The 14,669-nt window shown below is 49.3% G+C and overlaps 1 pseudogene across 1 annotated transcript in view; it reads left to right on the forward strand.

Annotated features, from left to right (window-relative positions):
• The first annotated feature begins 14,225 nt into the window (after window positions 1–14,225).
• The window catches only part of LOC147701942 (manganese-dependent ADP-ribose/CDP-alcohol diphosphatase-like), a 103,534-nt pseudogene continuing 103,090 nt past the window's right edge, over window positions 14,226–14,669 (forward strand). The window contains exon 1 of the transcript XR_015297486.1: window positions 14,226–14,306. The product of XR_015297486.1 is annotated as a manganese-dependent ADP-ribose/CDP-alcohol diphosphatase-like (transcript). The remainder of the gene's footprint in view (window positions 14,307–14,669) is intronic.

Here is a 14,669-nt window from a genome sequence, read left to right on the forward strand (position 1 = left end):
ACACCCCATCTTGGACCAACGGAGCGTCAACGGCTTGCTCCGGAAGGAGAAGTTCAAGATGCTGACTTTGGCTCAGGTCCTAGCTGACCTGGACCCATAAGGCTGGATGGTAGCGTTGGACTTGCAGGACGCGTATTTCCACATCCCCGTCCTGCCGGCCCACCGGCGTTACCTGCGGTTCACGTAGGCCGCGAGCACTTTCAGTTTACCGTGCTCCCCTTTGGCCTTACCAGCTTCCCACGGGTGTTCACGAAAGTGATGGTGGTGGTCGCAGATCATCTGCGCAGATTAGGGGTTTCAGTCTTCCCCTATCTCAACGATTGGTTGTTGAAGGCGGGCTCGCCCCAGACGGTCATCTCCCACATCCAGACTACGGCCGACCCCTGCACTCGCTGGGGTTCTCCATCAACGTGCCGAAGTAACACCTGTGCCCCACTCAGAAGCTCCTTTTCATCAGAGTGGTTCAGGACTCGGCGCAGTTTCGGGTTTATCCCCCCGAGCAGCGGGTTCGGGATATTCAGGCTCTGATTCCGATCTTTCAGCCTTTATCCCGGGACTCGGTCAGGTTGCCGCTGCGGGTCCTGGGGCTGATGGCTTCCTTCATCCTTCTGGTGCATCATGACAGGTGGCAGATGTGGGCTCTGCAGTGGGACTTGAAGTTTTAGTGAGCACCTCATCATGGCAACCTGTCCGACCACGTCCTGATCTCGGAGGGCACTGCGAGCCAGTTACAGTGGTGGCTCATGGACCGCGATTGGGTGAATGGCAGATCTCTCTCCCTTCTCCAACCGGAGTACATAGTAGTGACAGATGCGTCCCTCCTGGGATGGGGAGGCCACATGGGGGAGAGGGAGATCAGAGCCTCAATCTTCTGGAGCTGCGGGCGATCCGGCTTGCACTGAAAGCATTCCTTCCCTCTGTCCGGGGAAGTGTAGTGCAGGATGTTCATGGACAACACCACCGCCATGTGGTACTGCAACAAACAGGGCGGGTGGGGATGTAGACCCTTTGTCAGGAGGCCCTGCGCCCCGGGCTATGGCTGGAACACCAGGGCGTCACCCTGGTGGTTTAACACCTGGCAGGTTCCCTGAACGCCAGGGCGGACAAACTCAGCCGCCAGGTGCATGATGGATCACGAATGGCGTCTGAACTCGGACGTGGCTTAAGGCCTCTTTCAGCAGGGGGGAGAGCCTTGGTTAGATCTATTTGCCACCGAAGAGAACGCGCAATGTCATCAGTTCTGCGTGTTGGAATTTGCAAGGCGGCATTCGCTCGGAGACACTTTTCGTTGCGAGTAGAGCTGCGGTCTGTTGTACGCCTTTCCGCCTATACCACTTCTGCCCAAAGTGCTGAAGAAGATCAGGCGCGACCGGGCCCAAGTCATCCTGGTATTCCGAGCTACTCAGCATGTCAGTCGATCCCCCCGATTCATCTGCCTCTTCAGGAGGACCTTCTGTCGCAGCAGCAGGGGACGGTCCTCCACCAAACCTGTCCAGCCTCCACCTCCATGTGTGGAGATTGAACGGCGGCAGTTGAGGCCATTTGACTTGCCTCCTGAAGCCTGTGATTTGATTATGGCAGCCAGGCGTCCCTCCACAAAATCGGTATACGCCTGCAATTGGAACACGTTTGTGGCCTGGTGCACAGCAAAGGCTGTGGATCCACTTTCTGCCCCCCTTTCAGAGGTTCTCCTCTTTCTTCTTTCTCCTGCCCAGGAGGGCTCTGCTCTGGGCACTATCAAGGGCTACCTCTCTGCCATTTCAGCCTTCTCTTTTCAAGTCCCCTGTTGTAAATAGATTCATGAAAGACATCACGCACACGTTTCCTCATGTTCCTTTCTTGATGCCTCAGTGGGATTTGAACCTTGTTCTAACCTATTTGATGTGCGCTCCTTTCGAGTCACTTCACGATTGCCCTCTTCGTCTTCTAACTCTAAAGACTGAATTCCTGGTTGCCATCACCTATGCCAGGAGAGTGGGTGAGCTCCAGGCTCCACTTCTAAACTCCTTTCCTTTCTGTCCATCCGGACAAAGTTGTCTTAAAAACTCGTCCTTCTTTCCTGCTCAAGGTGGTCACAGTTTTTCATATCGGGCAGTCCATCACCTTACCCACCTTCTTTCCGCCTCCGCATCCCTCGAAAGAGGAAGAGAGGCTCCACCGTATGGACCCACAACGTGCGCTCTCCTTTTATCTAGACTGCACATGCCAGTTCCGGGTGGACGACCAGCTCTTTGTTGGTTACGTGGGCGTGAAGAAGGGACGGGCAGTGCACAAGCAGACCATCTCTCGGTGGGTCGTGTTGTGCATCAAGGTCTGTTACTCCTTGGCGAAAAAGGAGCCTCCTGTTGGGCTGAGGGCCCATTCCACTCGGGCCACGGCGGCTACTACTGCCCTGGGCCAGGGAGTCCCCTTGCAGGACATCTGTCAGGCAGCTACGTGGGCTACTGCCTGGACAGCCAAGTCAACAGAGATGGCTTTTTCAGCTGTTCCGTTCTCCAGGACTTTCTAGTGTGATCTTGGTTCACAGACCCACCACCGGGGTTGGTATTGCTGGGGTATCTATTCTAAGGTAAGGAATCTAACACTAACCTGTTTCTTTCAGATGCACAAGTTACTTACCTTCGGTAACGATGTATCTGTAAGAAATAGTAGTTAGTGTTAGATTTCTTACCGCCCCACCCATCCTCCCTGTTGGACTTGGCCCTTTTTGCAGGGTCATCCCTAATTTTTTTGCCTTCCTCCTACATTTTTTTTTACTTGGTGTTGGTGGTTTTAGGACTCTGGGCACTTTAGCATTGGTTATGAGTGCAGAGTGCGTGCGCTCTCTGCCCTCCATAGGCTAACATTGATAACCCCTCCCTTATGGGATAATTGCTAAATAAGACAAAATAAGTATGCCATGTTTGGTATGTGTGGAATGGGAATAACAAATGCTGCACAATGGTGTGCGCAGGTTTACTTTTACTATTTTAGAAGTGCCACTTTTAGAAGTTGGCATTTCAGTGTGCTGTGTGCCTGCCTGCATGTTCGTTTCGAGAAGTGACCGGGGCTTGGTGAGGAGTTGGTGGCTCCAAGGAGGCAGGGTCAGGCTGAGTGGGAGGTCTGCAACTAGAGTAGTGGGTGGAGAAATCCCCTGTCCCTGACTAGGTCAGTGCCTGCCCTGTGCAAGGCTAGCTCCGCCCCTACTAACACCCCTCTCAGCGCCAGTTGGGACTGGAACCTCCAAGACCCTTCCAGAAGCCCCTACCCCCAGACCCTTCCAGAAACTTCTAACTCCTTCCAGACGCCCATGAGGGAGTGCTTGTGCTAACATGGAGGGGATACCCTGCCAGGAGGAACCGCCGCGGAACCCTGCGTGCTGGCCCCTGTGCCCAACTCTGCCCCTCTACCCTCTACTAGACCAAGGAGAGATTCTGCAGGAGTAAAGGCTGCTGTATTGGGAGGATTGCCTCTTCGCTGTTCTTGACTGTTCCCAGGAACTGCTGCTCTGCCTGGTGGTGCTGTCCCCAATCTGCTGACCTTTTCCCAGCCTGGCCTCAACATTATTGGGTCCTTGCACCTCGTGGGCACTATATTTTAATCCCCCCAAAAAGAAGTGTGGATCCGGCAGCGCTGTGCTCCTGACATGCTCAGAGGTAATCCCCGGTGTAGGGATTCCCTCACGCGCTGCCTGTAAACAGCGGGAGCCCACCCCGTGTTTATCCTGCATTTCTAGACCACGAGCGAGAGCCCACCTCTCATTTGCATCCTCGCGGTTCACAGGTGCACCCCCCACGTGTGTGCGCTCGCCAGCGGGTGCCCACTCCGCTTTATATGTTCACTTAAGAGGGAGCCTACCCCTCACTGCCGCCAGGAGAGAAAAAAATCACCGCCGCAACCCAGGATCCAGCCGCCGCGATCGCGCGACAACCAGGAATTCAGGGAAGCTCACGCCTGGCTGTGGGCTGAGCTCCCGGACGGAAAGGGAAGCCACACCAGTCACCGGGGGGAGGCAGCCACGCTTAAGGAGGCGGGAGAGACTGCACTGGGCGGACTCAGAGCCCTTGAAGTCCTGGTGAGGGGGAACTCGAGTTTGGGCACGATTGGTGGATGGGTGGCGGGAGACGGGGAGCTAGTTACGGGGATCTGCGGAGCAAGCTGCTGCTCTGCCTGCTGGCAAGAGATCCCAGTGACTGAGCCGGACGTCACCCCTTTGCCTGGCTCGCCCGTACCTCAGTCTGAAGACCGCAGTCTCATGGGCATGACTTATTTGTGCATCATTCCCCCACTCACGAGTACCGCAGTGGTGAGCTGCAACGTCAATGCCTGTCCTCCTTGAGTGGTCCCGCGGAAGAGCGGGCCGCTCGAACTTTGGGAACAAATTTGTATGTAGAGAGCCACTGTTGTGTCTAAAATCCACCGAGCGGGGTCCCAGGCGTGCCAGTTTCTCTTGCTTTTCTTGTGGGCACAGTTGTCTTAAAGCCGAAAGAGTAGGGGCTCCTGTTTTCCTGCCTATCATGCTAGGATGTAGTAGGATGATGCCCCCTGCACATGTGATTTATGCTCTATGGTTACTGCACAGTGTATTTGTTTCGGCCTTACAATGTGCATTTATGCTATGGGGATGCCTGACGTCAGGTCATTTGGTTCATGCCTGATCTAATGTCTTTTACCTCATGTTGATATGATGCTAAGTTTATGATCTTGCCAATAGGTACTGGGTGTTCTTTATTGATGACTGGTACTTTGCGATCGGTCTAGTAGCAAACCGATTGGCGCTGCCTTATACATAATCCCCTGTAAATAATGTCCAGTGTATATGTCAGTGATTCTAATGTGTTTTTATAATACAAAGGCTATTTTTATATAACCTTGTGTGGAGTCTTTTTTGTAGTGTGCCTAGTGTGTCCCCGGTGTGTGTGTGTGTTGCGCAAACGCTTTACACATTGCCTCTGGGATAGACCTGACTGCTCGTGCCAAGCTACCAAGCGGGTGAGCAGGGCTTATCCTCAGGGGGTATGTCTAAGATATTCTGGCTACTGCCTTCTGCCTTCTGAGTCCCCATAGTTGACCCACTCCTGGTTTGCACAGGATTCACTGCATATTTCACTTATGCTGTTTCACCCTGACCTTGTAAACCTTCCTGTTTTATTTCTTTTGTTTGTAGAAATTCATCCCCCTGCATCGTCCCATCACTCTCTCTAAATACCTACCAGTTTTCACTCCCTCCCCTCCCTGTATCCTTATCTCCCTCCCTCCTCCTCTCTCTCTTCCTTCTGATTCATTATATCCTTCCCACTCTCACTTTCTCTCCTGATAACCATATATCCCTCCCCCCTCCTCCCCTCCCCACAGTCCCATCTTTCTACCAAACATGTATTCCCCCAACCGCCTCCCCCCTACTCCTCCTGACCTGCTCTCTCCAGACATGGCCCCAACTCCTGGATCATCATATACCCGTCTAATCTCTCCAAAAGTGCCCGAATTGTTTTTAAACATAAACTTTTGCTGCTTCTTCCTGAAACTCTTATAGTTGATACATACCATAGCCTCTCCTCTCCTATGATAACTAATTTTTATATTTTACTCTAAACACACCTCTAAATGGAAAAACACTTTCTTTCACCACCTTACAATCTCTAAATCAATCAAAATCCCATGTGGACTAAAATTATCGACTACCCCATCCTCTGCCTTTCCTGGTGACATCGACATTTCCATTTTCAAATCTGGTACCATTCTTATTCAAGCTTCTGAATACCACCTCAACATCTTTGACAACCATTTAAATTCCCTGTCTTACAAAATATCCCAACCAGTTCCTAACCCCACCTCAACCCAACTACCTGACACCCACCTGTCATCACCCACCTCCCAGGACCTGACCTCCCCTCCACTACACGTCAACCACCCCCACCGTAGTTGTTTGGACCCCAATGCTACACACTGTATCCCCCAAACTCCCCCCATATTATGGGCACCTCCCTACTTTCTCCCACCCTGCCCCGCCCTATTCCCTGACTCTTCCACCTTCCCCTCCCCTACTCTTGGGCTCCTTCATGAGTCCCCTCTGGTCCTCTCACCTTCGTACAATCCTTATCCTCCCTTCATCGATATCATCAGTCCCCCCCTCCTACCCACCCACACCCTCTAAATCTCCTACGAAATCTCCTATTACTCACTTACCTCCCCATGGAACCCCCCTTATCCCGGCTTCAAGTTCTCACACCCCACTTTTTATTCTGGCTAACGACCTCCCCCCTCTTACCCCTTCTATCCTCGCGCTCTCTCCCTCCAACCCCACCTCGGGTTTACTGCCCCCGCCCCTGGAATACCCTACTGTACACTCCCTTACGCCTAACTCACCACCTCCTAATAACATCCCACCTACTCACCCGAAGGGATTGATCCTGATCCCCCTCACTCTCTCATGTCCTCTCCCATAACTTTCCCTGAATCTAATATTTTATTGCCCTTCCATACACGTAATACTCTGTTCAATAGCATCCTCCCCACACAACCAGATGCGGTTCCTCCCTGTTATCCTCACTCTCTCATCCTCTCCCTTCACATCTACTAACTCCCGTACTGAACCGCCCTTCTCTACTCTCAATCCCTTGTTGTTCACCAAGAACACTGTCCCTACCCCGCCTCCTGCTTCACTCCCCCTCTGCTCATTCGATTACCTTTGTCTAGCAACACTGACCCCCCTTCACCTCCCCCCTCCACCTCCCCCCTCCTTCTCCACTGACTCCCCTCTTCATCTTATTGCACAAACACTAACCAACATAGACTATAAACTCACTGCTACGTCGACTGAACTTTTACGTCTCAGAGAGGATTACCACGCCCTTAACTCTAGGACTTATCCTAATCTTATTGACTCATTTCACCCTTTCTCCCATAACCTTTCCCATCACATCTGATGGCGCACCACCCCCCTCTGCAATCGAACTCACAGACCATTCCATGTTGCTAGCTACCTCCCCACTTCTGACCTTACGAACCTAGTCAACTCTTACCTTCCTAAGCCTTTAATAACTGATCTCCCTCTCCCCTTCTCCAACATCCCACTGATTATGGGCATTAACTGAACACGTTCCTCTCCCATCTATCCTTGACCTCCAGCTCAACTTATCTCCATCCACCCTTGCAAAACTGCCAGTGTCCCAGTGATTATGGGCATTAACAGAATCCCTTCCTTTCCCTTCTCTCCTCGACCCCCAGCCCAACTTACCTCCATCCCTTCTTACAAACCTGTAAATGACAACCCCAAACCCCTTTCTTGCATGCTTGATAATGGCCGATCAGCAGTCCGACATGCAACGGAAATATCTGAAACCATCCTCACTGAGGCTATTGACATCGCCATCCTGACCGAAACCTGGCTCAATGAACACTCAACGGCTTTCCTTGACTTACTCAGGCTACACCATCAGTAGGAAAGACAGACCCGACAGAATAGGGGGTGGAGTAGCTTTCATCTACAAAAATGAACTTCAAATTACTACTCTAAAAAACTCGGATCATTCAACTTTTTAATACTTCGGCGTGAAACTCACCACTTAGGGCTCTCCTCCTATTAGACTATATAACATCTATCACCCTCCTGGTGAACCTCTTCCCTTTGCTGATGAATTTTCTGACCTTCTCTTTCTAGGAGATTTCAACATCCACTGTAATAATCTCGAGGATCCCACTGTCATGTGCCTCTCCAACCTTCTATAGATTAATGACCTGAAACAACTTTGTCACAAACCAACCCACATCAAAAGGGCCACACTCGATGCCATCATTTCCAACACTGACTTGACCTCTCTTTCCAACATCATCCCTACAGACTGGTCCGACCATCACCTCATCCTGTTTCAGATTGCTTCCAATGCCCCATTTACCCCTACCATGAATACCAAACACTTGAAGTGGACCAGAAACCTCAAACAAATATCCCCTAGTGTATTTGAATCAAAATTCCAAGCACAACTTCATACCCTCACTCTCCCAAAATGTTAATGAACTCACTGATCACTTCAATAAGACCATTAGTAAGGTCCTGGACCGAATTGCTCCTCTTAAACTTAAGCACCAAAGAAAAATTCAGTCCAAATTGTGGTTCAATCCGTAACTCAATCTTGAAAGACGACAACTTAGACTGGCAGAAAGAACATGGAGACAACACCTCTCTTCCTCTCACCTTGCCCTCCTCAGATCAGCTAGATCAATTTACAAGAAACACATTTTCACGGAAAATGCAACCTTTTTCCGCGCTCAACTTGAGCATACCAAATATCGGCCCAGAGAACTGTTCAATATTGTTAGAAAACTAACTTCATCCGCCCCTCCTGAGTTGTTGACCTCAACTGAGAGATATGAGGAAATTGCTAACTTTCTCTCGGACAAAATCGCCTAAATTGACCAATCCTTCCATCTTCCTCTGGTTACGACCTGCCCCCCCTATGCCCTTAACCTTACCAATGACACACCCTCCTTACTAACTCCCCCCAACCACTTAATCCTCCCTCTTACCTATCCACCACAAATTCCCCAGATGACCACCCTCCCAACTTACTTCTGAAAAACAATGCCGCCTGGCATAATTTCCGTCCTATGACTGATCTCGAACTGTTCAATATCATTTCTAAACTTAAGCCTTCCTCGCATACCAAAGATCCTCTCCCTTCTTCATGAACTTCATTCACATCATTACCCCTACTTGGACTAATATCATCAACTCCTCCCTCGCCACTGGTTGCGTCACTGACTCCCTTCAACTTGGTCAAATCACTCCTATTCTGAAAAACTTCACTGCCGACACCACTGATCTCAACAACCTCCGCCCTATCTCTAACCTCCCTCCTCTCTCTAAAGCCCTCGAAAAATGTGCATTTCTCCAATTAGACAAACACATAGGCAATTTCAATGTACTTGACTCCCTTCAATCCGGCTTCAGAAAAGGTTGTAGTACTGAAACCGCTATGCTAAACATTGTGGATAACATTCAATGCTCCCTCGATAATGATGAGTCCTGCCTTCTTATACTCCTTGACCTCTCTGCTGCCTTTGATACAGTTAACCATTCTTACTTACTGAACTCACTCCAAGCTCGCTTCGGCCTGAATGGTCTGGTCCTCAAATGGTTCTCTTCCTTCCTTCAACACCTAACACAACAAATCAAAATTAAAGACTGCCTCTCCAACCCTACACCTGTCTCCTTGGGCATTCCCCAGGGCTCTATTCTCACCCCCTGTTTTTAACCTCTTCATGGAACACATTTCCCTAATTTTGAAACAAGCTGGAATCAATTATCACATGTATGCCGAAGTTACCCAACTCTACTATAAGATTAGATCCCATTCAGACATACTTTATCACAGCAACACCCTGATTAAGATCCAAGACTGGTTCTTATCTAACCATCTCAAACAGAACCTTTAAAAAAACAGAAATTATTCTCTTCTCTCCAAAAAATAACCGACTCCCCATCCAAAGCTGGATCTCTGACCTCATTGCCCTTAATTGCACGCTCTCCTTATCCCCCTCAGCCAAATCATTTGGTTTTACTCTGGACAAAAACCTTAACCCTTAGTGACCTTATAAAGAATTCTGCTAAAGGAGCTCTTTTCAGTCTCCGACACCTTAAGAAAATTAAACCCTTAATTCCATTAGATGACTTTAAATGGGTTGTCCAATCTCTAGTTCTCTCCAAACTTGACTATGGCAACGCCATCCTCACCAGAACCTCTAAAGTTCACATAGCTCCCATTATATCCGTGCTCCACTTTGCGGCCAGCCTCATCACTGTTTGTAAACGATTTGATTGTATTTCACCGTTCCTCAAAGCCCTCAACTGGCTACCCATTTAAGGCAGATGCCTCTATAAGACTGCATGCATTACTCACAAAGCTCTTCATCAACAAACCCCGCTCTACCTTACTAATAAACTCAACAAAGCAGGGTTCTCCCGACCGATGAGCAGCACCAATACTCTCCTTCTCATCCCCCCTCTGTTTAAAAAGAAATCCACCCAATCTCTCTCCTTCCCTGGGACCGCCCGAACACCTGAAACTCACTCTCTAAGGACATGCGCCGCAACCCCTCCTACCTCAGCTTTAAAAAAAGACCTTAAATTCCACCTCCTCAACAAATACTTTGGTCCATAATCACTCCTTTGACCCTACTCTCTACCTCCCCCTGCATAAATGATCCTTTTCCTTTGTCCCTTCTCTCTCTTGACCCCCCCTTTATTCAGCCGCCCTCTTTATGGTTACTTGTCCCCCATTCTACCCCCTCCCCATTTCCCCATCATTCTCCTCCCATCACTACCCTCATCTCTTCTCCTTTACTCGCCCTACTTTTCCTCACTAGTACTCTCCCCCACTTATTTTTTCTTGCCGTCCATATCATGTTTAATCCCCCTGACTTTTGGTCCCCCACCTCACTCTATTGTTGAGTCCTACCTGCGTGCTTTTATTACCTTTGTAAAATTGCTCTTCCTTCTTCCCTCCTCCCATGTTAATTGCCCTGTCCACCACTTTTTATTTAAAAACATTTGTGGTGAGGTAACTGACTGTTTTTGTTTTACCCTTATGCCCTCCTCTCATGTATGTTGCTGTGCCCGTCCCTTTTTATATTTAATATCAAGTTGTGGTGTTGTATTTGACTGTTTATGCTTTACCCTGTACATTGCTGTGCCCATCCCTTTTTATATCTAATTTCAAGCTGTGGGGTTGTATTTGACTGTTTATGCTATACCCTAACAATTGTTTATATTTTCTTGTAAGGCTTCTGCACCTGTAAAGCGCTCTGATACCCAAGGGTCTAGCCAGCGCTATATAAAACCTTTCATATAAAATAAATAAATAAATAAAATTGCAAATGCTTGTTTGTTTCCCTATTTCCTCTGTCTCTTTCAGGCTTCACTTTCTCTCTTTGCTTCTTGACTACTCCAGCTGTCCCTGTAGCTTTCTGTCTCTTCGCCTTCTCTTGCTTTCTTCCTCTCTTGCTCCCTATGCCCCATTGCCCCTTCCTTTGGGCCTCAATTACGAGGTTTTGGCACACGGTAGTGCCGCAAGGAATCTTGCTGTGCTGCCCTGCGTCAAAAGAAAAGGGCAGGAATACGCCACATCTATGAGATTGGGCACATTCTTGTCCTTTTCACCTGCGCTAGCGCCCAATTGACTGCCATGCGCCAACGCAGGCACCCTTGCGCCATGGTGCAAGGGTGTCTGCATTGTAGGGGTGATTGTTTTTGTGCAGGAAGAGATACCTTCCTGCACTAAAAACAATCACAAGGTGTTTTCCTCTTTCTATGTGTTGTGCAGAATTCAGCACACAAAAAGAGGTAAAAACAAAGAGAAATAAGGATATTTCTCCTTGTTGCCCCTCCCTAAAGCCACCCCTGGGGTGACGTTGGAATATGACATTCCCAGGTTTACGATTCCTCATAAATCTGGGAATGCTTCAGATTCCATGGGTGTTGAGTGAGAACACCCACATCAACACTCATGGAACACCGCTTTCACACAGTGTTCTGTGTGAAAGGGACACATATTTACAAGGCCATACAAAGTGGCTTTGAGTGGCTTTGTTAATATACTGTGGCACAGTGCACCTCTGGAGCGTCCACAAAAGTGACGCTCTGGGAGCGCAAAAGTGCTGCTAGTGGCCTCGTAAATGAGGCCCTTTGTTTGTACGCCAGGCCCTGTGCTCCCTAGTGTAGGTTAGTGCCCCCAGCCAGTGGAGAGGTTTCGACATCCTTCCTAGCTCTTATGCATCCCGTTTGTGCGCAAAAACATCATTCTCCAAACCCCCAGATGACAACAGGCAGGGCTCGAGACGGAGGTTCACGGCATCCTCAAATCTTTTCACAGGGTGAGGGTGGATGCCCCACAGAAATGTCCCGGTGTAATTTTCCGACACCGGGACATGTTCAGCAGCACCTGCACGTTGCCTGCTTTCCATTCCCAGCAGCAACGTGTAAGCATCGAGGGAGCCTTTTTAGGTCGAGGGACCTATAAGCTGCGCAAAGCGCAGCTTCCGGTCCGGAGATTTAATGTTACTTAGTAGGGCTTTAGAACCCGCCTCCCTGCCCTGTCTCTCCTCCATTGGCTGGCTTCCTGAACGGAGGCCAGCCATTGGAGGAGAGAGCCGTCACTCCGATTTAGCCCTGTCTCTTTCGGATTCGGGGGCGTACATTTTGCTGTTCTTTAGCTCGTGACGTCGTCCGTCACTCAGGACAGTAAAACACACCCCCGAATGCGAAAATTACCATGCTTTCTCCGAGGCATTTCTGCTTTGCCTCGGAGAAAGACGGTGGTGGTTTCCAGAGCTGCTCTGCTCGTCCCCCCTCCTTCCGCCCACAGCTCTCCTTCGTCCCGCTCCCACCCCCCTACCTCTGCCTGCCCGCAGCTCTCCTTCGTCCCGCTCCCCCCCCCCTCCCTCCGAAGCTCTCATTCGTCCTGCTCCCCCCCCCTCCCTCTCTTCGCCCGCAGCTCTCCGGGAGGCTGCTCTCGCTTTCCTCGTTTGGATATGACACCCGTATCATGGTGTCAAGGATCGGGCAGGAGTTCGCCGGAGGCGTACGCCACCGCACTTGCCTCGGTACACCCTACGAGACGAGCCGACTTGCAATCACCTGCCCAGTACACCTCGCACTCCGGGTCTCCAAGTACGCTGGAGGCGTACTGAGAGGCTGCATCGCCTCCGTGATCCCGTGAACTCCGCATCCAGAGAGAGGAGTCCGGCCACAAGAACTACGAGGTCCCACAGCCAGTGAAGGGAGCCGCCGCAGAGGAGCCCCCGCTACAGCACACCGGTGAGTGTGGGCGTCTGGGGGGCTCAGCAGTAGTGCAAGAGCGGCCCCGGATGGTAGAGGGCCACTCCATCGTCCGGTGGCAGCACCCAGGGGGCATTACGGTTGTAGAGACCTGAGAAGGTTCCAAGGGCATCTACGTACTTCAAGTCCCCCGAGCGGGACTCCCACGGAGGTGGGCTGCTTTATTTTATCGAGGCTCTGGGTATTTGCAATTTCGAGCCACGGAGGCTCCTCCTGAGCCCCGAGAGACTCACGCCGCACCTTTGCTGGATTCAGAGCCACGGAGGCTCGGAGGGGCAACTGGACGGGGACGACCGGGATGTGCGTTATTTGGTATGGAGTATGCTTTCAAAACATGTCATCTTGGTAGGGGAATGCTGGGACATGTAGTTTTTTGAGGAGTATGCCCCTTTTTTAACAAAAATTGCATGTTCAATACATGGCCTTTTGGAAGGGGAATGCTGGGACATGTAGTTTTCTGGGGTAAACTCAGTCTTTATGCGCTGGTGATTTAGTGTAAAAAGAAGGACCGGGATTGGCAGTGTTATCTATATTCGTTTGGCATTCTTGAACTGACCTTTAACTTTGTGACTATTCTGTTTGGCTATTTTAGATATCACAGTAATCCTTATGTATTGTTCAGTCTAGATTGCAGCTTATGTGCCAACGTGATGCAATACACACGTTCCCTTTTGACCTTTCACTACAGAGGCTGTGGTTCTGTGTCAATATATTAAAGGTAATTACCAGCAACCTGACAACGTCACTAGACCCTGTCCCCAGCGCCTCCATCTCACCATTAGAAATGTTTGGGAAGGGGCACTTTTATGACAATTCCCTGAAGGACCTAGACTAATCTTTACACTGATTACTATCTGTTATTCTTTCTGTCTATTCCCATGTAGCTTCCACTATCCGTGTTTTATCTGAGCTATTGTACTAATTGAATGAAAACTCTACAACCTTGAACTTTATCAAGTACATTGACATGAACGAATAACTCTACAACCTTGAACCCTATCAAGTACATCGACTCGGGTAGGAGGTTTTGGGGTTACTACTCTGACAACTGCCTGTAAGTTGTAATCGAACTATCATATGGATTACTGTTTGTGACCCCTTTTCTCTGTTTCCCTGCAGCCTGTCATTATTCGTATTACAACTGAGTTATTTTACTGCCTGAACGAGAACTTTTCAACGTGTGACCCTATTGAACATTTTTACTCGGGTAGGAAATTCTTTCTGGTCTCGGGAACTTAGGATTTGGGTCTGGCTTTCTGTAACTGCTCTCTTATTGCTTTTCGCATACAAGGGTGTGTGAAGACTGGTTTTCTCAATTGCGGGGTTCTGTATTTTTTATGCTATTTAGCCAAACGGCCTCCTAACTTTGCTATTACAATATTCTATTGTGTTTTATGACTACAGACTCAACTGGGGAACTGGGTGAAGCCTGCTCTTCCCAGAATTTTTGTTGTTGCGCATATCCGATGATTAATTTGAGCCGGGGATGCAGGTGGGTCATGTGAGAGACACAAATCGGTGTTTGGGGCCTCTTTGCCAGTTACGCCCTCTGTTGTTGATATGATAATATAATGAAATATTTCTAATCATGATATGTTTTTCTCTCTGTTTATTTGGTGTTTTTGGAGCATAGAACTAGAAACTCTCTATCAGGTGGTCGTTGATATCATCTGTATGTGTGGGTGGCTCTGTCTGTGTGTGTGCGTGGCTCTGTCTGTGAGTGTGTGTGTCTCTGTGTCCGCAAATATTCTCTACTACTCTCTAATGCTCACCTATACCATTTATTTATGTGTTTTAAATAAAAAAAATAAACAAAATGTCATGAGCAATGCCAATAGCTTTACCTTTAATAATG

Source organism: Lissotriton vulgaris, chromosome 7 (assembly GCF_964263255.1).
Source record: "Lissotriton vulgaris chromosome 7, aLisVul1.2, whole genome shotgun sequence".
NCBI classification, from domain to species: Eukaryota; Metazoa; Chordata; class Amphibia; order Caudata; family Salamandridae; genus Lissotriton; species Lissotriton vulgaris.